General features: G+C 45.7%; 1 long non-coding RNA gene across 2 annotated transcripts in view; it reads right to left on the reverse strand.

Moving 5' to 3' along the window:
• The window catches only part of LOC138426926 (uncharacterized), a 76,114-nt gene that overhangs the window by 18,041 nt on the left and 32,402 nt on the right, over nucleotides 1–25,671 (reverse strand). Inside the window, exon 4 of one of the 2 annotated variants that reach the window (XR_011251838.1) lies at nucleotides 17,557–18,152. The exons of the other annotated variant lie outside the window; for it this stretch is intronic. This is a non-coding gene — a long non-coding RNA (uncharacterized lncRNA). Of the gene's footprint in view, nucleotides 1–17,556; nucleotides 18,153–25,671 lie in introns of those variants that run through there. 2 annotated transcript variants of the gene reach the window in all.

The following is a 25,671-nucleotide window of genomic DNA, read 5'->3' on the forward strand; positions in this document are numbered from 1 at the left end:
GCCACCTGACACTTGAACAAACAAAATCAGATTTGGAATTTGCCACCTGCCAGCATTTTGACCTTTGCCCCCACTTTCCTCCCCTCCCTCAGTGAGCTGTTATAAAGATCCAGCGAGTAGAGTAGGCAAAAACAAACACAACTGGATCCCCGATAAACATCACTTACAGAGCTAGTGTGCCGAAGAACTGCAGCCCTACCTGTGGAATCCAAACTCTGCTGGTAACAGAACTGTAAATAGTGTCTTTATGGACTAGAGGTGAAGGACTTCTTTAAAAATGCCAAAAGCACAATCGTAAGGCTCAAGATTAACGTGATCCCTCCAACTACAGGAAAACAAAGGACACAATGGTCAAAGATAATGACCAGGAGGAGAATGGGTACATGTGTGTGTATGGCTGAGTCCCTTCGCTCTTCACCTGAAACTGTCACAACATTGTAAATCTGCTGTGCCCCAATACAAAATAAAAAGTTAAAAAAGAAGATAATCACCAGATAACAGATTGGGCAAAGATACTGCAATACCTCAAGCTCAAAATGACTAGTATCTGAACAGTACAGGACCTCCTGCATATCAACAAGACAGAGAGAAGAAACTAGTGGGAAAATGGGCCAAGAAGAGGAACAGGCCATTTTCAGAATAAGAAACTGAAAGGGCAAATATATGGAGAGATGTTCACTGGTTAGAAGGTAACTGAAAATTAAACCAATGAGATACTACTTGCTACCTGTTTAGCAAAAATTAAAAAGCTGAGGAATGCCAAGCGGGTTAGGATGTGCGGCTATAAGCTTCCTACATTACTGGAGGTCATGGGTAGGTGGTGCAGCCTTCCTCAGCCAGACCGCCTCTATCTATACTACATAATCAATAATCCACTCCTGGGAATTTACATATAGGTATACCCTGAAGTCTCTCATGCAGGGACCTAAGGACACCTACATGAGGATGTTCATCATAGCAGAGAGTTGATGGCGGGGACAGGGCTGTGGATGGGGTGATGGCGGGGGCAGGCCTCAATCCAAGGCTCTTCCATGTGGCAGTGGACAGGTGAAACTCAGTGGCTGCACTCTCTAAGTCCTCTCCAGCAGCAAGAAGCAACACAGACGGCTCATACTAACATAGGCTGGGAGAAAAAGTGTGCCTACCCTAATTTACACAAGCAGATTTGACATCAGCATAAATTTAAAAACATGCCTAGAAAACAACCTGAAATTCCAAAAGCACAAACAAGGACATACACAAAACATGTCGGGATGGTTGTATAAGGGGAACGGGAATTGTGATAAACGGATACAACTGTTTTTAACAGGAGTGCAAATGACGTGTTTAGCCCAGAAACTGGCCTGTGGTAAGCACTCCCCAAGGGTTCGTTCGCTATTACTAACTAAGAAGAATAGTTCAACAATATACATAAGTCAAATCATGATGTTGTATGCTACCACGCACATGAACTCTGAATACATTATGCTAAGTAAAACAAGCCAGGCACAAAGAGCAAATACTGTCTGATCTACTTACGGGAGATCTCTAGCAGGCAAATGCATAGAGACAGAGAGTATTGTCGAATACTGCTTTCCAGGGGCTGGGGGCTGGGAGGAAGGGGCAGTTAGTATTTAATGGGCAGAGTATCAGTTTAGGAAGATGAAAAAGTTCTGGAGATAATGGTGTGATTGCACAACAACGTTAATGTTCTTAACAGCACTAAATTGTACACACAAAAATGATAAAATGATTAAGAATAGTAAGTTAAAAAAAATCATTATGAACTTTAAATGCCATACGTCAAATGTCAGTTTAAATGCCTTTAAACTTATACAATGCCATATGTCAGTTATAGCTCAAAAAAACCGGAGAGAATTCCCTGGCGGGCCAGTGGTTAGGACTCCATGTTCTCTCTGCTGACGGCCAGCGTTTGATCCCCGGTCAGAGGGATAAGATCCCACATGCCTCAAGGCCAAAAAACCACAAAGTGAAACAGAGGCAATATTGTAACAAATTCAATAAAGAATTTAAAAATGATTCACATCAAACAAATCTTTTAAAAAAAGGACTATTATTCAAATTACACAAAGAACGCAACCATAAGAAAATAAAAACTTATTTAAAAAATAAGCTAAGACCGTAACAGGCATCTCACCAAAGAAAATATACAGATGACAAATTAGCATACCAAAAACTCCACATCATATGTCATCAGGGAAACACAAATTAAAACAAAATAAGATTCTACTACAAACCTAACAGAATGGCCAAAATCCAGAACACTGACCACATCAAATGCTGGTGAAGATGTGGGGCAATAGAAACTCTCATTAATTACCAGTGGGAATGCAAAATGGTGCAACCATTTTGGAAGACAGTTTGGCAGTTTTTAACACAATTAACACATAGCTGAGAAATAGCTGAGAAAAGAAAAGAAGCGAAAGGCAACAAAGAAAAAGAAAGATATTCCCACTTGAATGCAGAGTTCCAAAGAATAGCAGGAGAGATAAGAAAGCCTTCCTCAGTGATCAATGCAAAGAAATAGAGGAAAACAATAGAATGGGAAAGACTAGAGGTCTCTTCAAGAAAATTAGAGATACCAAGGGAACATTTCACGCAAAGATGGGCTCAATAAAGGACAGAAATGATATAGACCTAACAGAAGCAGAAGATATTAAGAAGAGGTGGCAAGAATACACAGAAGAACTGTACAAAAAAGATCTTCATGACCCAGACAATCACGATGATGTGATCACTCACCCAGAGCCAGACATCCTGGAATGAGAAGTCAAGTGGGCCTTAGGAAGCATCACTATGAACAAAGCTAGTGGAGGTGATGGAATTCCAGTTGAGCCATTTCATATTTTAAAAAGCTGATACTGTTAAGGTGTTGAACTCAATATGCCAGGAAATTTGGAAAACTCAGCAATGGCCAAAGGACTGGAAAAGGTCAATTTTCATTTCAATCCCAAAGAAAGGAAATGTCAAAGAGTTTTCAAACTACCACACAATTGTACTCATCTCACACACTAGTAAAGTAATGCTCAAAATTCTCCCAGCCAGGCTTCAACATTACATGAACCGTGAACTTCCAGATGTTCAAACTGGATTTAGAAGAGGCAGAGGAACCAGAGACCGAATTGCCAACATCCATTGGATCATCGAGAAAGCAGGAAAGTACCAGAAAAACATCTACTTCTGCTTTATTGATTACATCAAAGTCTTTGATTGTGTGGATCACAACAAACTATGGAAAAATCTTCAAGAGATGGGAAAACCAGACTACCTCACCTGCTTCCTGAGAAATCTGTGTGCAGGTCAAGAAGCAGCAGTTAGAACCAGCCAAGGAACAACAGACTGGTTCCAAATTGGGAAAGGAATACGTCAAGGCTGTATATTGTCACCCTGCTTTATATCATACAAAATGCAGGGCTGGATGAAGCACAAACTGGAATCAAGATTGCCAGGAGAAACATCAATAACCTCAGATATGCAGATGACACCACCCTTATGGCAGAAACCGAAGAAGAACTAAAGAGCCTCCAAAGAGGAGAGTGAAAAAGCTGGCTTAACATTCAACATTCAGAAAACGAAGATCATAGCATCTGGTCCCATCACTTCATGGCAAATAGATGGGGAAACAACGGAAACAGTGACAGACTTTATTTGGGGGGCTCCAAAATCACTGCAGATGGTGACTTCAGCCATGAAATGAAAAGATGCTTGCTCCTTGGAAGAAAAGCTATGACCAACCTAGACAGCATATTGAAGAGGAGAGACATTACTTTGCCAACAGAAGTCCATCTAGTCAAGGCTATGTTTTTTCCAGTGGTCATGTATGGATGTGAGAGTAGGACTACAAAGAAAGTCGAGCACCGAAGAACTGATGCTTTTGAACTGTGGTGTTGGAGAAGACTCTTGAGAGTCCCTTGGACTGCAAGGAGATGCAACCAGTCCATCCTAAAAGAAATCAGCCCTGAATATTCATTGGAAGAACTGATGCTGAAGCTGAAACTCCAATACTTCGGCCACCTGATGAGAAGAAATGACTCATTGGAAAAGCCCCTGATGCTGGGAAAGATTGAAGGCAGGATGAGAAGGGGACGACAGACGATGAGATGGTTGGATGGCATCACCGACTTGATGGACATGAGTTTGAGTGAACTCCGGGATTTGGTGATGGACAGGGAAGCCTGGCATGCTGCCGTCCATGAAGTTGAAAAGAGGCAGACACGACTGAGCGATTGAACTGAACTAAACACAATTAACATACTTTTACCATAAGATCCAGCAATCTACTCCTTGGTATTTATCCCAGAGATTGATAACATGTTCACGCAAAAACCTGCACAGGGTGTTTATAGCAGCTTTATTCACAATTGCCAGAACTTGGAAGCAACCAAGATATCTTTCAGTAGGTGAGCGAATAAACTATATTCCAGACAATGGAATAGAATTTAGATGAAAAAAGAACAAGCTATCAAGCCATGACAAGACATGGAGGAAACTTAAATACGTATTACTAAGTGAAAGAAGCCAGTATGAAACAGCTACATACTGAGTGATTCTAACTTTATGCCATTCTGGAAAAGGCAAAACTATGGAGACAATAAAAAGATCAGTGACTGCCTAGGGTTGGGAGAGTAGAATGGAAATGAATACAGAGTACAGAGAAATTTTAGAACAGCGAAGATACTCTGTGTGATGCTGTAATGATGGATGCATGTCATTATACATTTGTCTAATCCCATAGAATACGTAACATCAAGAGTGAACCCTAAGGTAAACTATGGACTTTGGGTGATTATGACGTGTCAATGTAGGTTCATCTTGGGTAAGAAATGGACTATTCTGGTGAATGATGTTGACAACAGGGAGAGCAATGCATGTTGAAGGGAAGGGAATGCATGGAAATCTCTGCACCTTCCCCTCAATTTTGTTGTAACTGTTTATTTGTTCTAAAAAATAAAGCTTCCCCCCATCAACCATTCTTTTTAGGAGACTAGAACAGTTTCTGGCAGCGAATAAGTCTTTTGTAAAAGCTTTTTTTTTTTTTACTTATTTATTTGGCTGGGCCACACAGGATCTTTACATGTGGCATGCGGGATACAGTTCCCCAAACAGGGATCAGACTCCTACATTGGAAGCTCAGAGTCTTAGCCACTGGACCACCAGGAAAGTCCAAGCAAATATCTCTTGAATGATTGAACAAAAGCTAGTTGGTGTCAGAGTCGCCCACAAACTGAGAGAAACCTTCCCATCCTCCCCTCAAAGGTCTGAATTAGGGTTCACCAAGTTTTATATTTATACTTCCCCTTCCTTAAAAACATCTCGAAGCCCAGAAATGTCACACAGTTGTCCATATAAAGTCCCCACACCTCCCCTGACAATGGCGGGAGAGTTGGAACTTGAACTCAAGGCCCTTGCAGTTAAACCTGATAGTTTTCACCCATTCTAGGAATTCCTGCGGCCGCAGGGTTTGTGACCCAGGAAGCAGTAAACTCCATAGGCTAAGGGGAGTGAGTCAGAGTCTTGCCACTCGTGGATTTCAAAACAGAAGAGACAGCAGACTTTACCCCATGAAGAAATTCATCAGACAGTTCTGTTATGACATCAAGAAAGCTGAACTCAGCAGATACCCACAGGACGTGGGTGTGTTTTGACCACACCTCTCTCAGCAGTTACAGTACATGCCAAAGGGAAAAGCCCAGACACCATGACTGGCAGAAAAGTGACCGTTTGGGGGAATTAATTTACATTTTACAAAACAATGTTTTCAATGCAGAAAGCAAGGTCTTCATGTTGCTATGTGTGCACAGACCAAACCAGCTCCAGGTTAATGGCTTCTGACAATCCGAAACAGTGGAATAGGAAGGACATCCCAGGAAGTCCAGTGGATAAGACTCCATGCTCCCAATGCATGGGGCCTGGGTTCAATCCCTGGTCAGGGAACTAGATCCCACATGCCACAAATAAGAGCCTGTATGCCACAGCTAAAGATCCTGCAAGCTGCAACAAAGACAGAAGATCCCTCAACTAAAACCTGGCACAGACAAATAAATAAAAATAAATGTCTTTAAAAAAGAGATAGTGGAATATTGCCCATCCATGGTCCTCCCTCGTGAAACCTTCACTCAGTGGTACCTGAGTTTCCCTGGATTTTTAAAAATGTGCTGCCGCTGCAGCTCTTTCCTCATTCACCGAGATCATAGTCTTACTGTTTGAACTGGAGAATAGTCAACCTTAGTTGCATCTTAGAATCACCTGGAGAATTTTGAAAAATCCCAGTGCCTGGGTTGGGCTTCCCAGGTGGCACTAATGGTAAAGAATCTGCCTGCCAAATAGGATACACAAGAGACTCGGGTTTGATCCCTGAGTTGGGAAGATCCCCTGGAGAAGGGAATGGTTACCCACTGCAGTATCCTTGCCTATAAAATCCCATGGACAGAGGAGCCTGGTGGGCTACAGTCCATGAGGTTGCAAAGAGTCAGACACGACTGAGTGGCTGAGCACAACGCCTGGGTTGCACCTTTCCAGTGAAACCAGAACTTCTGGGATTTGAGCATGGGAATGAATATTGGTTAAGCTCCCCAAAGTGGTCCCCACATGCAGCTGTTTGTTTTTTTTTTTTCTGAAGCATAGTTGCTGTACAATATTATCTAAGCTACAGATGTACAATATAGTGACTCATAATTCTTCAAGGTTATACTCCATTTATAGTTATGATAGAATATTGACCATATTTCCTGTGTTGCACAATATATCCTCATAGCTTATTTTATACCTAATAGGCTCTACCTCTTAATCCCCTGGATTGTCCCTCCCATCCAGCACTTTATTCTCTGTATCTGTGAGTTTACTTCTTTTTCGTCACATTCAGTAATTTGCTGTATCTTTCAGAGCATGCGGCTTGCTTTTAAGCCCTGCTTAGGGGACATATTCAGGAAAGATGCATTAAATTAAGCACAAAAAAGGATTCCTTCCGTGCAGACTGATGACGGGGCCCTTGCCCTGGACCACATTGTAAGTGAGAATCAGACATCCAAGGCACAGATGCGCTGGCCCTCACCTCCCGGGGTCCCAGGGGAAAACAGCTTTGCTGAGGGTACAAACAGGACCCGGGAGCCTTCAAACTCGACAGTCGCCTGAGCCGTGGCCTCGCTCCTCCCAGATCTGCCGTTCTTTCCGTGATAATCGGAGGAGATGCCACCAGGACCCACTTCCATAGCTCTGTAGTGGGCATCCGGCTCACGGGGATACTTCGTCCTCTGATGCAGTAGCAGATGGGGTCAGGATGGTGCGAACCAGGAGCTGTGGTGAGAGGTCCAGAAGAATCTGGGGGCCCCTCTGCTTACAGCTCTCTGTTCCTCCAGGTTTCCTGGGTTCCACTATCAGGGCTGTTTGTTCCATAGTTATCCTGTGCTTAGTCGCTCAGTTGTGTCTGACTCTTTGCGACCCCATGGACTGTAGCCCGCCAGGCTCCTCTGTCCATGGGATTCTCCAGGCCAGAAGACTGGAGTGGGTTGCCATTTCCATCTGCAAGGGATCTTCCCAACCCAGGGATCAAACCCAGGTCTCCCGCATTGCAGGCAGATTCCTTATGGTCTGAGCCACCAGAGAAGCGCTTGCCACCGGGGAAGCCTATAGCTCTCCTAGCCTATGACAGAGATCGGGTTGGATTTAAAGGGAAAGAGAGCAACTGAGGGGGTTTTTGGGGAGAAAAAATTTGAGCCCTTTCTGCCAGTCACAGGGCAGACAGGAATTGCCACGTCTGTTTCTGAGACTAGAGGTAACAATAGTTCATATATATTTTTATTTTCATAAAGTTGTGAAATAGGCATAACATAAAAATTATTATTTTTACTATCTTCAAGTATCCTGTTCTGCGGCATAAAGAACCTTCCTTTATGGTGACAGTCATGAAACTGTCACCACAGTCCATCTCAGAGGTTTTTCCGTCCTCCCAAACTGAAACTGTCCTCCCCCACCCCATTAAACCAGTCCCCGTTCCCCCTCCTCCCCAGTCCTTGATAACCACTGTTCCTTCTGTCTCTGTGAATCCAACCACTCTAGGCACCATACCTAAGTGGGCTCATACCGAATTGGCCCTTTGGTGACCAGCTTGTTTCACTTGGCATCTCTTTCAGGTTCCCCCACTGCTGCATGTGTCAGAATTTCCATCCTTTTAAAGGATAAATTGTTGTTGTTCAGTCGCCAAGCTGTGTCCGACTCTTTGTGACCCCATGGGCTGCAGCACACCAGGCTTCCCTGTCCTTCACCATCTCCTGGAGTTTGCTCAGATTCATGTCTGTTGAATCGGTGATGCTATCTAACCATCTTATGCTCTGCCGCCCCCTTCTCCTTTTGTGTTCAGTCTTTCCCAGCATCAGGGTATTTTCCAACGAGCCAATTCTTCAAATCAGGTGGCCAAAGTATTGGAACTTCAGTTTCAGCATCAGTCTTTCCAATGAATATTCAGGGTTGATTTCCTTTAGGACTGACTTCAGGTCGAATAATGTTCCATTGCATGTATGGATCACATTTTGTTTATTTGTTCATCCATGATACATGGATTGCCTCCACACATGGATTATCTACAGCCTCCACAGAGTGGCTCAGATGATAAAGAATCTGCCTGCAATGCAGGAGACACGGGTTCAATTCCTGGGTGGGGAAGATCCCCTGGAGAACGGAACAGCAACCCACTCCAGTATTCCTGCCTGGAGAATCCCATGGATAGAGGAGCCTGGGGGGCTACAATTCATGGGGCCGAAAAGAGTCGGACATGACTGAGCAACTAACACTTTCACTTTCACACTTTCAATAACATGATAACTAATACTTTGGGGCACTCTCTGTGTGCCAGACACTCTTCTAAACACTTCACTTACATTAACTCATTTAATCTTCCCAGCAACCTGTGAGTTAGGTTCCGTCATCACTGACACATTTTAGATTTGGAAACGGAGGCACGGAGAGGGGAAGTCACTTGCCTGGGTATCCCAGCGAGTCGGGACTCCAGCGCCACTCGTGAGTGCTGCAGACTCCACTGAGCAGATCCAAAGCAGACTCCAAACTCCACCAGAGCCTGGACTTATTATTAAAGCAAGAGGCTCTAGTTTGGCTACCATGCAGCCACATTTTTTTATTAATACAAATAGGAAACCCATTTTACCAGAAACCCCCAGTCAAGATGCGTGGTTTGATATTTTTAGTATTTTTTGGTAAAACAAACACAAAAGCTGAGCTAGGAGGTGTTATTTGAATGGGACCCCCCAGTGTCAGGCCCTCTCTTGTGGCTCAGCTGGTAAAGAGTCCGCTTGCAATGTGGGAGACCTGGATTCAAGCCCTGGGTTAGGAAGATTCCCCTGGAGAAGGGAAAGGCTACCCACTCCAGTATTCTGGCCTGAAGAATTCCATGGACTATACAGTCCATGGGGTTGCAAAGAGTCGGACACAACTGAGTGATTTTCATTTTCCCCAGTGTCAGAGGTTGTGGTTCATCCTGAAGGTTTATAACTGGGTCACCTAGACAGACATTCTAAACCATCCCTGTTCTGGAGAAAGGGGCCTATTGCTGTATCTGGCAAGTGAGCCAGGGTTCATTTTAGAGACTTACCCAACTTGGTTGAGAGCCTTGAGGGTGACTCCTCTCAGTAAAAGTGAGTCACGTCAGGAAGACGGCAGGTTTCTGCTCCTTCAGAACACGGGCTTCCATCCTCCCTGGTCACACCGGCTCTCAGCCCTGACCGGTCATCTTTTTATTTTTCTTTAAAATCCATTCATTCATTTTATGTATCTGGCTGTGTTGGTTCTTAGTTGTGGCATGTGGGCTCAGTAGTTGCGGCACACAAGCTTAGTTGCCCCAAAGCACCTTAATTCTCCAACCTGAGGTTGAACCTATCTCCCTTGCCTTACAAGGTGGATTCTTAACCACTGGACCCCCGGGGAAGTCCTGTGACCAGTCTTCTTCATGTCATGGGAGACCCAGGAAGAGGAAGACTTTATTTTAGCCAAACCCACTACCCTCCAGGGGAAGGACAGTCCAGCACCATGCCAAAGAGGACAGGAGAGGCTCCTGTCCTGAGTCACACTTCGTGCCCAGACACTTACCTTCTTTCTGTCTCCCTTGCAATAGCCCTCTGTAATCCCTCTTTATTTCTGGACAGTCGATTCATTCTTCCCAGTGCTACCAGTAAGACGTGAATTTGATCATGCCACTCCCCCCTCAAAAACCCACGGTGGCTCCCCACTGCCGGCAGAGTAATGGGGATACCCCATTGCGTTTGGAAATGCTCTGTATAGAGCCCTAGATTTCATTTCCAGCCCCATCGGCTGCCTTCTCCCCAACGCTCTGCCTGCCTACACTAACTCCACGTGCTCCTCTGCTCCCCACTCTCCCTTCCCCATCCATCCCCCACCTCAGCCCGCTCTCTGAAGGCTTCCTCCTGTGTAAACTGCCCCCTCCTTGCTCCTTCCTCAATGCCAGCCCTGAGGGTACTCATCCCTCCTGGGGCCCTGTCTTGGATTGCTGTGGGGCATTCACAGATCACTTCCCCTATAGATAATCAATTCTGCAAGGACACTGACCATGGAATCACCTTTGGGCAGGGCAGAAACTCAAGCTCTTGTATTTATCAGTCATATGATATCCTCTCTGGGTGCAGCATCTTTTCTTAGTCATCACCCCTCTGTCTTGTTTTTATAGCAATGTTTCCTAAAGCGGGTTTGGAGGAAGGTGAGGACCATTGGAAGTCACCCGGGGGTGATGAGCTACTGATGGTGGTGGAAAGTACTAGTCTTGTGTAGGGGGTGTGTTAGTCACTCTTTGTCCTACTCTTTGCCACCCCCATGGACTGTAGCCCAGGCACCTCTGTCCAAGGATTCTCCAGGCGAGAATACTGGAGTGGGTTACGGTTCCCTTTTCGAAGGGATCTGCCCGACCCAAGGTCTCCAGCATTGCAGGCAGACTCTTTACTGTCTGAGCCAACAGGGCAAGAGCCATTGGAGGGTAGGGTGGGGAGAAGGTTGAGAACCGCTGCTCAGTAGCCACACTGGTTAATCCACACTGGTTGAAAGAACAGCCCTGTTCCCTCTCCAGTTGCCTCAACCCACTGCAGATAGATCCCTACAGAGCCACCAAATTCCTTTCTCTAACGTGATCCTCTAAGAGCAGAAGCCCAGCACATTGTTACGTGCTCAACACTGTCAGTGCCATTTGCTTTGTTCAATTTCAAATCTCTCCTTTCTCAGCTTCCTCCTCCTGCCCCTCTGCTGCTCCCTGTATATTGTATACATGCATAAACCCATACTGGATTGCCTTGAGCCCAGCTCACATGATTCTCTTGCTTCACCCTGGGACACTGTCCCCAGACAACACAGTCACTGGTGGGGCAAAGGTTGTTACCTAAATGCAGATGAGTCAAGTCTTAGTCTGCATTTGAGAGCTTTCTGAGCTCCTGATTAGAACTTCTGACTTCTAACTGGGTGCCCCAAAGTAGCCTCAACTTCTCTCCAAACTAATGTTTTTATTTATTTTTTAAATATTTATTTATTTGGCTGTGCTGGGCCTTAGTTGCAGCACAAGGGATCTTCTATCTTTGCTGCGGTATGTGGACTCCTAGTTGCTGTACGCAAACTCTTAGTTAAAGCATGTGGGATCTAGTTCCCTGACCAAACCCAGGGCCCCCTGCATTGGGAGTGCAGAGTCTTCTTAGCCACTGGACCATCAAGGAAGTTCCTAACTAATGCTTTTATAGGGAGAGATAAACTTGCATTTGGAGAAGGAACTGGGAACCCACTCCAGTATTCTTGCCTGGAGAATCCCATGGGCCGAGGAGCCTGGTGAGCTAGAGTCCGTGGGGTCATGAAGAGTCAGACACACTGAGTGACTACCACACACACGCTTGCATTACTGGCTCCAATCCTTCACCCTTCTGCCTCACCGTGGGCTTCACCCCTCCCCTTGATTTTGGCCTTGGCCACTTGACTTCCTTTGGCCAGTAGGGTAGAAGTGGCACTGTGCCTTAGTTGAGTCTCTGGCATTGCTGTGAAATGAGCCTCCCCTGCCTCCTGAGTCTGGGCCTGCAATGAACACACACAGAGCGAAGCTGCCCCCGCCAACATGCAGACCTAAAGCCAGAAGCAGAGCGGCCCCATGACTGCCGATGCATCAGAGCTACCGATTCTGCAGGACCCAGGGCTGTGAGACTAGAGGACTGTGGTCTTCAGCCACTGAATGTTGGGGTGATTTGTTACACACCATGATTGCAGCAACAGCTAACCAATACAATCTTACATAGTAAGATTCTTTGCGACACCATGGACAGTAGCCCACCAGGCTCCTCTGTCCATGGAATTTTCCGGGCAAGAATACTGGAGTGGGTTGCCATTTCCTACTCCAGGGGATCTTCCCCACCCAGGGATTGAAACCACGTCTTTGGAGGCTCTGGCAGTGGCAGGCAGATTCATTACCACTCCGCCACTTGGGAAGTCCATAAAACATAGATACACAAACTAAGATTAGTTATTTGAGGAAAACCTACATAACTACCACCAAGGGAAGGAAATAAAGCATCACTCGACACCCCAGAAACCTACATGTGCCTTTCCTGATCACCACCTCCTCTCTCAGCCCTAGATATAACCATAGATTTTACTTAAAAAAAAGCAAACAACTCTTACTTTTCTTCATAATTTATCATCCATATGTACATTCCTAAATTAGTTTGCTTTTTTTTTCCTATTGGAGGATAATTGTTTACAATACTGTGCTGGTTTCTGCCATACACCAGCATGAATCAGCCACAGGTACACGTATGTCCCCTCCCTCTGGAGCCTCCCTCCCATCTCCCACCCCATCCCCCCCCCCCTCTAGGTTGTCACAGAGCACTGGGTTGAGCTCCCTGTGTCACACAGCAAATTCCCACTGGCTATCTGTTTTACATATGGCAATGTACATGTTTCCATGCTGTACTCAATTTTGATTGTTGTTTTATCTTGATGTGAATGGAATCTGTCTGTATTTTTTGTGTCCTATTTTATTTGCTCCCTGAATACATGGAAGAACTGTACAAGAAAGATCTTCACGACCCAGAAAATCATGATGATGTGATCACTCATCTAGAGCCAGACATCTTGGAATATGAAGTCAAGTGGGCCTTAGAAAGCATCACTATGAACAAAGCTAGTGGAGGTGATGGAATTCCAGTTGAGCTGTTTCAAATCCTGAAAGATGATGCTGTGAAAGTGCTGCACTCAATATGCCACCAAATTTGGAAAACTCAGCAGTGGCCACAGGACTGGGAAAGGTCAGTTTTCATTCCAATTCCAAAAAAAGGCATTGCCAGAGAATACTCTAACTACTGCACAATTGCACTCATCTCACATCCTAGTAAAGTAATGCTCAAAATTCTCCAAGCCAGGCTTCAGCAATACGTGAACCATGAACTTCCAGATGTTCACGCTGGTTTTACAAAAGGCAGAGGAACCAGAGATCAAATTGCCAACATCTGCTGGATCATGGAAAAAGCAAGAGAGTTCCAGAAAAACATTTATTTCTGCTTTATTGACTATGCCAAAGCCTTTGACTGTGTGGATCACAATGAACTTTGGAAAATTCTGAAAGAGATGGGAATACCAGACCACCTGATCTGCCTCTTGAGAAATCTGTATGTAGGTCAGGAAGCAACAATTAGAACTGGACATGGAACAACAGACTCGTTCCAAATAGGAAAAGGAGTACGTCAAGGCTATATGTTGTCACCCTGCTTATTTAACTTCTATGCAGAGTACATCATGAGAATCGCTGGACTGGAAGAAGCACAAGCTGGAATCAAGATTGCCAGGAGAAATATCAATAACCTCAGATATGCAGATGACACCAGCCTTATGGCAGAAAGTGAAGAGGAACTAAAAAGCCTCTTGATGAAAGTGAAAGAGGAAAGTGAAAAAGTTGGTTTAAAGCTCAACATTCAGAAAACGAAGATTATGGCATCTGGTCCCATCACTTCATGGGAAATAGATGGGGAAACAGTGGAAACAGTGTCAGACTTTATTTTTTTGGGCTCCAAAATCACTGCAGACGGTGACTGCAGCCATGAAACTAAAAGACGCTTACTCCTTGGAAGAAAAGTTATGACCAACCTAGATAGCATATTGAAAAGCAGAGACATTACTTTGCAGACTAAGGTCCGTCTAGTCAAGGCTATGATTTTTCCTGTGGTCGTGTATGGATGTGAGAGTTGGACTGTGAAGAAGGTTGAGTGCCGAAGAATTGGTGCTTTTGAACTGTGGTGGTGGAGAAGACTCTTGAGAGTCCCTTGGGCTGCAAGGAGATCCAACCAGTCCATTGTGAAGGAGATCAGCCCTGGGATTTCTTTGGAAGAAATGATGCTAAAGCTGAAACTCCAGTACTTTGGCCACCTCATGCAAAGAGTTGACTCATTGGAAAAGACTCTGATGCTGGGAAGGACTGGGAGCAGGAGGAGAAGGGGACGACAGAGGATGAGATGACTGGATGGCATCATGGACTCAATGAACGTGAGTCTGAGTGAACTCCGGGAGTTGGTGATGGACAGGGAGGCCTGGCGTGCTGCGATTCATGGGGTCGCAAAGAGTCGGACACAACTGAGCGAATAAACTGAACTGAACTGAACTAAAGGTTTGTGATGCTGGGAGGGATTGGGGGCAGGAGGAGAAGAGGACGACAGAGGATGAGATGGCTGGATGGCATCACCGACTCGATGGACATGAGTTTGAGTGAACTCCGGGAGTTGATGATGGACAGGGAGGCCTGGCGTGCTGCGATTCATGGGGTCAAAAATACTTGGACAGGACTGAGCAACTGAACTGAACTGAGGTTTGTGAGAATTATCCAGACTGTTATACGTGTGACCATTTCCACTGCTGAGTGATATTCCTTAAGTGAACAAATTAAAATGTAACGACCTATTGCGGGGCGGGAGGGGTGCAGGGGACGTGTCCCCAACCTCCAGGATCTAATGCCTGATGATCTGATGTGGAGCTGATGTAATAATAATAGAAATAAAGCTCACAATAAATATATTGCTCTTGAATCATCCTGAAACCATCCCCCATCTCGTCTGTGGAAAAATTGTCTTCCACAAAACTGGTCTTTGGTGCCAAAAAATGTTGGGGACCTCAGAATACTATTCTACAAATAACGGCTATTTCAGATGTTTCTGGTTTTCTGCTATTAGAAACAATCCTGTGTGAGCATTCTTATAATCAGAGGTTGGCACATTTTTTCTGTAAAGGAATATTTTACATTTTGTGGCCAAATATGGTCTCTGTTTGGAGAAAGAAATGGCAACCCACTCCAGTATTCTTGCCTGGAGAATCCCATAGACAGAGGAGCCTGGCAGGCTATATAGTCCACGGTGTCCCAGAGTCAGACAGGACTTAGCGATTAAACAACAATGGTCTTTGTCAAACATTCGTCTTTATTTTGAAATAGAATTTAAAATATGAAAAAGGGGAAAAGTCATTCTAAAAACTGTAAAATAGTTCTTAGCTCATGAGCTGCACAAAATCAGACTGGGGGCAGGATTGGGCAGTGGGCTGTAGCTTCTTGGCCCTCTGCCCTCCGAGATCCGCATACATGTACATAAATGTTTCTGCAGGAATGCAATGGCTGGTTGTGGGGTTCACACATCTTTACCCTCACTGGAAAATGCCAGTGTGTGCGATGTCTTGTGTGTGCGTGTGTGATTTCATTTCTTTATTTTTGACTGTGCTCGGTCTTCGTTGCTGCCCAGGTGTTTTCTCCAGTTGCAGTGCTTGGGTTTCTCACTGAAGTTACTTCTCTTGTTGCAGGACAGGCTCTGGGGCACGTGGGCGCAGTAGTTGCAGCTCCTGGGCTCTAGAGCACAGGTTCAATGGTTGTGGCGCATGGGCTTAGCCGTCCCGCAGCACGTGGGATCTTCCTGGATCAGGGATCGAACTCGTGTCTCTTGCACTGGCAGGCAGATTCTTTGCCATGGAGCCATCAGGGGAGCCCCAGTACTGCTTAGTTTTATATTCCACTTGTGGAAAATGGAAATCCCATCTCCTCAAGCAAATGAGCCCATGAGAGCCTGCTGCACCAAGAAAAGGACATTCCTGTGGTCCTCTGGGGCTGGAGGGCTCTGCCACTCCAGGTCTCCTCTCCCTGTCCAGGTGAGGCTCAATGTGCCACTGTTAGGCTGGTACGTGTCAGAGGGCTCCAGGGAGGGTGGTGCTAGACAGAGTCTCACACCAGGCATTGAGGCTAGGTGGTGAGTTTGGATTTTATTTGAAAACCAGTGGACAGAGTGGAGCAGGGCTGTGACAAGTTGGAACTACGTTTTAAAAGAATCACTTTGAAAAAAAATTAAAAAAATAAAAGAATCACTTTGGCTGCAGAGAGTGGATTTTTAGGGGACAAGAGAGGAGGAAGGGAGACCAGAAGGTAGCGACCTGACTGCAGGAGTCTTGTGAGAATTGAGGGGGCAGTTGGGGGCCCCATGGATGCGCCTCCTTCACGCCCACACACCCACACTTCACACCCACAGCTCCAGCCACCCTACTCTTATCCCCTTGCACATCCCGTACCCCATTACATTTTTCTAAAAAAAAGTATTTCTTTTTGGTCATGTTGGGTCTTAGTTGCAGTACATGGAATTTTTTCCATGCTCAAACACAACAGTTGCCCTTTGACCCGTGGGATCTTAGTTCCCCAACCAGGGATCAGGTTATTAACCACTGGACCGCCAGGGAGGTCCCATACCCCATTTCTGCAATCCTCTAACCCAGGGAACACAGTTCCCACTACAAATCTTCCCTGGCTGCTCCCTGCCCCACAAAGCATCTGGCTCCACTTCATCTGATGTAATGATAAATGTGATAACCCTGTGTGATAAATATGAAACCCTAAGTCTGTTTGCTCACTGAACTTCAGAGGACTCTTACATTCAAATCTTTTTGTCATTCTGCCCATGGCCAGAGAGAACACACTGAAACAAGAGTGTGGAGCTGAATCCATTGTCTGGCACCCACAGCAGCTGTGATCCTGACTGGGGTGATCAGGAGATCAAGGACCCCAAGGATGAGCCCACAGGCTGGGTCACCAGGAGAAAGACAGCTTGGTAAAGTGGCCAAGCCAGACCTGGAGCCCACAGGGATGTGGGCTCCTTGAAATACTAAGAAAGTGTCTTCTGGAACCTCACTGTGCCAGAAGGAGCAAAGGTGGAGGTGCCCAGAGCCAGAACCTCCCTCAGATGGAATCCCGGAGCAACCAACTGGTTAGTTCCTTTTATCTCACCTACAGCGTCAGTGGTTGATACAGCGCCTCTGCCCACGGACATGACCCAAGGCACTGCTTGTATTCAGTGTGAGTTCTTGACTCCATTCCTGCCCGATCCACCAGAGAAGTTGTCAACCACAGAGAGAAATGAACTCACAACAAAAGGTCAAATCATCCAATTAGTTGGCTGCTGGGACTGAGAAAAGGAAATGTAGAGGGAGGAGAAAAGGAAGTAGGAGGGGGAGCTGGCCTGCCGGGGAGAGGGTGAGAAAATGGGGAAAGAATAAATACCTGGCTTCTGGTTTTTATTTTTTTTGGTAAACGAATCAGGATATTGGGCTTCTCTGGTGGCTCGGCAGTAAAGAATTGTTAGGTAGGTAGAACAGGAAAAGGAGTCCGAAATGGCGGTGGCTACAGATGAGGAAGGGAAAAGCCCGCGAAAATGGAACAAAAGAAGGTCCGAGGGCCGAGGACCGGAGTGAGGACCTCAGGTTAAACAAACAACACTCCTGGCTGGCCCAATTTACATCGACAGGCCCAGAGAGAGACAAACATATAAACAGAGGAGCCAGGGCCAGCTCTCTCTCTCTCTCTCTCTCTCTCTCTCTCTCCCACGCGCTGAGGCGCTCTTCTTCTCGTGTCTTTAGATCGACGTGCCCTTACACTTCAAAGATGGATTTTCCTGCTATCTTCTAAATAAAATAGAGCTGTAACACTGATTTGTCTAAGAGCTATAACGTGGTCCATTTGAGACCTGAGAGCTATAACATGGTCTATCCAAGACCTGAGAGCTGTGACTCACCGAGGGGGCTTTAATGTCCGTCACTCCAAATCTTTGTTGTGATGAGACAAAGAATCGAGGGACATACACTCGCATGACAGGATCCTAAGGGCAATGCAGGAGAAGCAGTTTGATTACTAGGTGAGGAAGATCCCTTGGAGAAGGAAACAGCAACCCACTCCAGTACTCTTGTCCATGGGGTTACAAAAGAATCAGATACAACTTAGCAACTACACAACAACAAATTGGGATATTATTAACACTTAAAGTGGTGAAGCCTAAAGCAGGGAATGGCAACCCACTCCAGTAGTCTTGCCTGGAGAATTCCATGCATGCACAGAGGAACCTCACGGGCTACAGTCCATGGGGTTGCAGTCGGACACTACTAAGCAATTAGCACACACACAATAGTAAAGAATGTGTTTTATTAAAACACAGCAAACTCTTTCAAGGTGAGTTAGACCAGGACTATACACACTGTGTTCCAGAGGCAGGGGCTCATCCATGAACTGTGTGGCTGGTCCAAGAAGTAATAAGTACAGAAGGCAAGAGAAATTGTTAAGCAAGTTTTATAGCAATTTCCAAGAGTAATTTTCTGACCGTTGAGTCTAATAATCAAAACAGGACTTGTGTTTTCTGGATTTATTTTCAAAATATCATATCCTTAGTGTAAGGGAGGCAATTTTTACCTCTGCCCTTTTAGGGTTTTTGGCTGGGCCTGAGGATTAAATTGACATAAAACAGATTAACAGGAGAAAAGCACACACCTTTATTTACAACAAGTCTTATATGACGCAAGAGCCCTCATAAGAAAATGCAGACTCAAAGAAAGTGATAAACCCTCAATGGTTTTTATAGTAGTTTGAACAAAGAGAGGCAATTGTAGAAAAGAAAGAAAAACATAAAGGAGGTTAACGGAAGATGAGAATTATTTCAGCAAGTTCTGTTTGTACAGAATTCTGGGTTCAACTCCCTGGCCTTGATAATAACAATATTACTTTTCTCCCAGTATAGGGAAGGCATCTTCCATCTGGGGGTTTTAGCTCCTGCTTTTAGGCAATACCAAAGAATGCTCAAACTACCACACAACTGCACTCATCTCACATGCTAGTAAAGTAATGCTCAAAATTCGCCAAGCCAGGCTTCAGCAATACGTGAACCGTGAACTCCCTGATGTTCAAGCTGGTTTTACAAAAGGCAGAGGAACCAGAGATCAAATTGCCAACATCCACTGGATCATGGAAAAAGCAAGAGAGTTCCAGAAAAACATCTATTTCTGCTTTATTGACTATGCCAAAGCCTTTGACTGTGTGGATCACAATAAACTGTGGAAAATTCTGAAAGAGATGGGAATACCAGACCACCTGACCTCCCTCTTGAGAAATCTGTATGTAGGCCAGGAAGCAACAGTTAGAACTGGACATGGAACAACAGACTGGTTCCAAATAGGAAAAGGAGAATGTCAAGGCTGTATATTGTCCCCCTGCTTATTTAACTTCTATGCAGAGTACATCATGAGAAACGCTGGACTGGAAGAAGCACAAGCTGGAATCAAGATTGCCAGGAGAAATATCAATAACCTCAGATATGCAGATGACACCAGCCTTATGGCAGAAAGTGAAGAGGAACTAAAAAGCCTCTTGATGAAAGTGAAAGAGGAGAGTGAAAAAGTTGGCTTAAATCTTAACATTCAGAAAACGAAGATCATGGCATCCAGTCCCATCACTTCATGGGAAATAGATGGGGAAACAGTGTCAGACTTTATTTTTTTGGGCTCCCAGATCACTGCAGATGGTGATTGCAGCCATGAAATTCAAAGATGCTTACTCCTTGGAAGGAAAGTTATGACCAACCTAGATAGCATATTCAAAAGCAGAGACATTACTTTGCCAACTAAGGTCCCTCAAGTCAAGGCTATGGTTTTTCCTGTGGTCACGTATGGATGTGAGAGTTGGACTGTGAAGAAGGCTGAGCACCGAAGAATTGATGCTTTTGAACTGTGGTGTTGGAGAAGACTCTTGAGAGTCCCTTGGACTACAAGGAAATCCAACCAGTCCATTGTGAAGGAGATCAGCCCTGGGATTTCTTTGGAAGAAATGATGCTAAAGCTGAAACTCCAGTACTTTGGCCACCTCATGCGAAGAGTTGACTCATTGGAAAAGACTCTGATGCAGGGAGGGATTGGGGGCAGGAGGAGAAGGGGACGACCGAGGATGAGATGGCTGGATGGCATCACTGACTCGATGGATGTAAGTCTGAGTGAACTCCGGGAGATGGTGATGGACAGGGAGGCCTGGCGTGCTGCGATTCATGGGGTCGCAAAGAGTCGGACACAACTGAGCAACTAAACTAAACTGAACAGAACTTTAGGGAGAAAAGGGGGAGAATCAGAATACCCTTCTTACACCTGCTGTGTTAAAAATGTGTTTTTTAGCTTAAACTAATCTTTATGCCAAAACCCACTTCTGTGTGTGGTGGGAGGGGTTGCGCTGGGTCTCTGTTGCTGCCCGCAGGCTTTCTCCGGCCGTGGCCTGCAGAGGCTTCTCTTCATTGCAGTTCACGGCCTTCTCGTTGCAATGGCTTCTCTTGTTGCCGAGCACGTGCTCTGGATCTCAGCCTGAGTAGTTTCGTCGCAGGGGCTTGGTTGTTCCCCAGCATGCAGAATCATTCTGGTTCAGGGACTGAACCCATGTCCCCTGCATTGGCAGGCAAATTCTTATCCACTGTACCACAAGGGATGTCCCAAAACAGCATATTTTAGAACGGCATACTCTGCCACCCTTCCCTGGGAATTTTTAATGTATTTTACAGAAGTAGTCAATCCTAAAGGAAATCGACCCTGAATATTCCTTGGAAGGACTGACGCTGAAGCTGAAGCTCCAATACTTTGGCCACCTGATGCAAAGAGCCAACTCATTGGAAAAGACCCTGATGCTGGGAAAGATTGAACACAAATGGGGAAGGGGGAGACAGGATGAGATGGTTGGATGGCATGACTGACTCAATGGACATGAGTTTGAGCAAGCTCCAGGAGATGGTGAAGGATAGGGAAGCCTGGCGTGCTGCAGTCCACCGGGTCACAAAGAGTCGGACACAGTTGAGCCACTGAACAACAACAACAGAATGAGTGATCTGTGACACACTGGCCATAAAGAAAAACAACCCTGTCCTTCAGCCTAGAGGCTTTGAGCAGCGCTGAGCCCAACTAGGGGAGGCCCGGAGGGAAGAGGCTGGGCCTCAGCTGGTCCCATGGGGGACAGTGCAGAGAGGTTTCTTAGGATCCTTTGAAGAACAGAGAACTGAGCCCCCCTGGAGAGGGGAGCTGTTGATGCTCAAAGAAGAGGAATGACCAGAGCTAGACAGAAAAGCAGCCACAACCGTGGATGGGCACTGTTACAAAAAAAAGAGAGAGAGGATGGCTTGCCATGGGCAGTCAGAGAAATATCGAGTTTCCTCTCCCTGGTTCCACCGTCAACACAAAAAGAATAAGCACAAGAAACAAGGACCTACTGTAGAGCACAGGAAACTGTATCTTGTAATATATCTTCTATGCCTTGCAATAGCCTATAATGGAAAAGAATAGATATAGATATGTAACTGAGTCACTTTGCTGTACATCTGAAACTAACACAGCCTTGTTAATCAACTATATTCCAATTAAGAAGAAGAAAACACAAGAGCGAAAGGGTGTGAGGAAGAAGACAACCCTCCTTGCTCACTTCCACCTACTCCCTCCAAGATCTAGCCATTGCTTTTTCAATGGCATTGAGAGGAGATTGAGTTCACTGAGCCTGAAGTGCTTAAACATTGAAAGTATCAGTAACCAAAATGTGACTTGGAGCAGGTTGACCCTGGAGCCACACATACCCAAGGCGGCAGCACATGCCCCCTGGGCCACCCTCATGATCCCTGTGGGCATCACTGATGTTGAAGTCAACTCAAAAACCCTGGATTGTGCTGGGGACCTTCACTACCTTACGCTTCCATCTCAATATTTGGGGCAGAATAAAACCAGATGATCTGCCTCTGAAAGAATCAAACTTGGGGAACTCTATACAGCCGCCTCTGGAGGGAGGGGAAGAAGTATGTCCCCCACATCCAGCTGGGAAGATGGCACAGCACCCAACTTGCCAGATGACAGTGTAGAGTGTCACGTGTGTGCAGATCAGCATATCCAGGATTTCAAGTTAATGGGATACATTACTGTGCAAAGAGAGGCCTCTTTGAAGGCTGTGCTGGGTCTAGAAAGCTGGTAGAAGTTTAATAGAGAGGGGGCGGTTTGTTTGTTTGGCTTTTTGGCTAGAGGACAAAGACTGTGGCAGCCTCAGATTGGCCAGCATTTCAGAGGGCTTCCTAGGTAACAAATGTACACAAAGTGACTCAGGTCTGCTTCTCAGAGTCATGGACACCCAGGGGCGATAAAGCCAGACTCAAGGGCACCCTTGACATGGCTCATAATTCCACAAATGGCAATAAGTCACATGGAATTATGACGATCAGCCCCGCAGGGTGATACCATCCCTGGCTGCAAACAGTGGTGGACAAGCTGGAACCTCCAAAAGCAGGACCAGGCAGTGTTATCCTGACCTAAAAAGTGAGACAAGCTGGGTCCGGAATGTGAGGAAGGGTCTGCTCCCCAGCCCGGATCCTCTGTAGGTCGATGTGACCCACCCTGGGGCACTTCCTGTCCCCACCACTGTGCACCCTAAATGTACTCCAAGACAGGCACAGCAGAGAGTGAATGCGGGCTGTTTTGAGATCGAGCTGAATTCTCATCCCCAGAAAAGGGTTACGTGGGGCAGAGTCTGGGCAGCTCCCCAGCAAGTGGAACCATCAGCCCAAGCTTTCTAGAACACCCTCTTGCATCTTTCCGTTCATATGCAAAACTTCTCTTTTTGGGGCGGTTGTGGGGGGGGGGGGGGGCTGGGAAACGGCTGGTTATTTTTCATTTTCAGACGGTCAAATATTTTCATTCTCACAGGGTCAAACCAAGGTTTAAGGATTGGAGAGGAAAGAAAGCAAAGACTCTGCCAGGTCCCCCCAGCTCAGCCCTCAGGCAAGCCGTCTGTGGACCCTGCTACCCAGTGTCCTTGGTCATTCATTTGGTAGGTCCAAGTGTAAGGAACCAGGGGGCTTGGGGTTGCAAACAGCACAGCCCCCACGCTCCAGAGAGCCTCTGCTCACTCAGCCCACGACTCCCTCCAGGCTGGCTCAGCTTCTTCCCTTGTCTCCTCAAAACAGGCCAGAGGCCCGGGATCAATCTGGATCCCTCCTTCTCTTTTCCTCTCCATCACCACCCCCTTCCCCCCATCCAATCAATCACCAAGTCCTATCCACCTTACCTTCTACAACTTCTCAAACCAAACTGTTGATAACTGATGAAGAGGCCTGGCTATGTGGAGATTCTCATGTTGCATCCCAGTTAAACTGCTTTTAGTTGAAGGAACTGCAAGACATGAGACCCAGCTAAGCATGCAGTCAGGCAGGCTTTACCCCAGATGGGGGTCAGGACCTGGGTTCTGGTCCCAGAACGTGTGGCACTAGCCAGGCATGAGGATGAGCCATTTCCTATGCTCCTGGTCTGTAAGAAAGTAATACATAAAAACACCACTAGCCCCTGGTCAGTGCTTCCACAGTTAAAGGGATTTGAAGAACATGGCAAAGAACCTGCCTGCAATGTGGGAGACCTGGGTTCGATCCCAGGGTTGGGAAGATCCCCTGAAGAGGGGAACGGCTACCTACTCCAGTATTCTAGCCTGAAAATTCCATGGACTGTATAGTTCATGGGGTCGCAAAGAGTCAGACACGATTGAGCAACTTTCACTTCCAATTTCATCATCTTGTTTGAACCTCAAAGCAGACCTGTTTTTGTGCTGATAAACAAGGTCCTACTGTATAGCACAGAGAACTATTCTCAGTATCCTATGATAGTCATAATAGAAAAGAATATAAAAAAGAAAGTGTGTATATATATATATATATGTATAACTGAATCACGTTACTGTACAGCAGAAATTAACACAACTTTATAAATCAGCTATACTTCCAAAAATTAAAAAACAGACCCTCAGGGAAGGCAGGGCATGTTTTGAGCTTATTTCAGCCAGGGTGTCCTACGTGAGGGATGAAATGGGCACTTCCTGCTCCCTCCCCAGAGGAGGGGTGACACACGTCTGGTTCAAGCAAATTGAAGACCTCATCTCAACTGACTCATTTGTCTGTGACACACTCAAATGCCAAAGCAAACAGAGAAGAGGAGAAGCCTTGTAGGAAGAAGGAAAGCAGACACATATTTCAACTTATTAAGACATGTTTTTAAAGGCATGTATTTTTACCTGTGGGACAAAAAAGAATGGGTCATTCTTTGGATGACCAGCCTGAGGAGGTCATCTGATCGTCCCAAAGTAATTCTTAGTGTGGAAATAATTTTTTATTCTATTACAAGTTAGTCACTAATGGAACGTTTCCTGTAAGCTTAAATTAAACATAATGGCCCATCTCTGGGAACCCTGCCTCCCAAGCAATGAGCCTTAAGCTAAAATACACTTTTGTAGCTGGCAGGTAACATCCTGAGCAGGCCCACCTGTGAGTGGCCACAGGGAAGAAGAAATTAACATATTCCCTCTACAGTCTGGCTGGAACCAGTACTTTCAACCCCCCCACCCCCACCCCCGTCCCTTTTAGTATAAAAGAAGCCTGTGTTCTAACTTGGGGAAGATGGTTCTCTGGGACTCTAGACTACCATCTTCTCAGTCTGCTGGCTGTCTGAATACAGTGGCTATTCCCTTCCCCCCAACAATTCATCCCTTGATTTATTGGCCTGTTGTGCGTGAACATACAAGTTTGGACCTGGCAACATTCATAACAATAACGTTCATAATAATATTCAGAATTTTAAAAGACTGAAAAGACACATCCAATTAAAACATGAGCAAGACTGGGACTTCCCTGGTGGTTCAGTGGCTAAGACCCCTCGCTCCCAATGCAGGAGGCCCAGGTTCAATTCCTGGTCAAGGAACTAGATCCCACATGCCGCAACTAAGAGTTCCTGTGCAACAATTAAAGATTCCATATGCTGCAACTAAGACCTGGTGCAGCCAAATAAATAAATATATATATATTTTTTAATGAACAAGACTAAATAAACATGATGTCTAGTGATGCACACCTGGGCGATAAAACTGTAAAAGGCTCAAGCTTGTGATTCCTTAAAAAGTTGGGAGAGAGGCTACTGTTGGGGAAGGATCGATGTGGGTTAGGAGGGGATGCAGAAGGAACTTCTAGGGGTGGCTGGAAGAGTCTCCCTTCAGACCTGGGTAGTAGTTATAAAGAGGTTCACCTTAGAATCACTCATTAAAGTCATACCTTTGTTTTGCATGGTGCGTGACTGAAGCGACGCAGCAGCAGCAGCAGCAGCTGTACCTGTACTTTACTTTAAATTTTATTTTATTATTGTGTGTATACTTAGGTTTTAGTTAACAATAAAATAACTTTAAAAATCATACTCTAGGGCTAGTCCTGGTGCCATCACACAAAAACCACCTTCCAGGGTTCGATGTCCTGTCCTGCCTTTGTCGCCTTCGTGAGCCACTGAGAACTTTTCTGAGACAAGCCAAGGGCCAGA

This window comes from Ovis canadensis, chromosome 21 (genome assembly GCF_042477335.2).
Source record: "Ovis canadensis isolate MfBH-ARS-UI-01 breed Bighorn chromosome 21, ARS-UI_OviCan_v2, whole genome shotgun sequence".
NCBI lineage: Eukaryota > Metazoa > Chordata > Mammalia > Artiodactyla > Bovidae > Ovis > Ovis canadensis.